The following is a 1,276-nucleotide window of genomic DNA, read 5'->3' on the forward strand; positions in this document are numbered from 1 at the left end:
CATCATTCCTTGAGCTCTTTTCAACTCTTCCAATCTTATGTACACACACACACACACACACACACACACACACACACACACACACACACATTTTGAGCACTTACTATGTTCCAAGAATGCCATGGTCGAGCAGAGGGAGGCGAGAGAGAGTGTCCTGGAACTTCCAAGTTCTGCTTCTCCTGGTCATCACCACCCCAGCCCAGGAAACTGAGCTGACTTTTCCCAGAAAGGCAGGCAACAATGGAGATGAAAGAATAATTGCAGTAGTCCACACCACCAGCAGTTCCCTGATAGCTGAAACTTTAGTTTTCCAGGACACTGATAGAACCTTGGGTTGAAAGATACTATACTACCAGTAGCTGAAAGGGAAATAAATTTTGTTGTCTGCTATGCTGCTTCTCTTGCCTTTCAAGCCTTTTTTGCAAATGTGTGAAGTCCCTGACAAAATGGTTTGTAGAACAAATACCAAATACATATGGCTAGCTGGTAAAGTCCTTTTATTCATGTTGGCAATCAAGTAGAATCAGAATATGGTCTAGTAGTCTAAGGGCCATTCCCATGATGACAGTTTGGATGAAGTGAAAAAAGCAGAAATGAAAGTCTATAAGGAATTAGACATTAATGTGCTGCTGATAACAGTGACATCTTCAGTGGTGTGATGTGATGAAAATGCAGTAGAGGAAATCACTCACTCAATTCGGATTTCCATATACTTTGACCTCAGAAGCACATCTTGTTTTGCCAAAAACAATGAGAAGTCAAATGCAAAATGAAAGCCTTTGGACTCTTCATCTGGTCTTGGAAGATGTAGACTAGTACTGTCAAGTTTTTTCTCAAAGACTCAGAATCTTATTTCTTCAATCAGCATTCAATTGAACTTGACCATCTCTTTCCAATCCTTTCCATTCAGTTGACCAATGATGAATTCTCAGAAAAGGTGAAAATTACAGCAACCTCCTTGCATTCTATAGAAGAATTAAACAGAACTATTTTAAAGAAAATAGGAAAGGATTCATTGCCTTCAGTTTGGCCTAGAGAAATTTGTTGAAATAGTCTAATTCTTAAATTAGGTTCAAAGACATAATTGTTATTGTACTCTAAAAATGAACATAACTTTTAGAAACTTCCAACTGTATAATGTGTCCTTTTTATATATTTTGTAGCCAATGTACACACTAAAACAATTATGACTCTATTGTATTCCAGATATATGTTTGTTTCTTTGAAACATGAATACACATTAAAATAGTTTTAACTATATCAGTCTTATCTGCCC

The 1,276-nt window shown here is 37.1% G+C and overlaps 1 pseudogene; it reads left to right on the plus strand.

Moving 5' to 3' along the window:
• Positions 1 to 389: 389 nt before the first annotated feature.
• On the plus strand, positions 390 to 1,035 carry LOC141522762 (metaxin-2-like; annotated as a pseudogene).
• Positions 1,036 to 1,276: the final 241 nt, after the last annotated feature.

This window comes from Macrotis lagotis, chromosome 4, assembly GCF_037893015.1.
Source record: "Macrotis lagotis isolate mMagLag1 chromosome 4, bilby.v1.9.chrom.fasta, whole genome shotgun sequence".
Taxonomy (NCBI): Eukaryota; Metazoa; Chordata; class Mammalia; order Peramelemorphia; family Peramelidae; genus Macrotis; species Macrotis lagotis.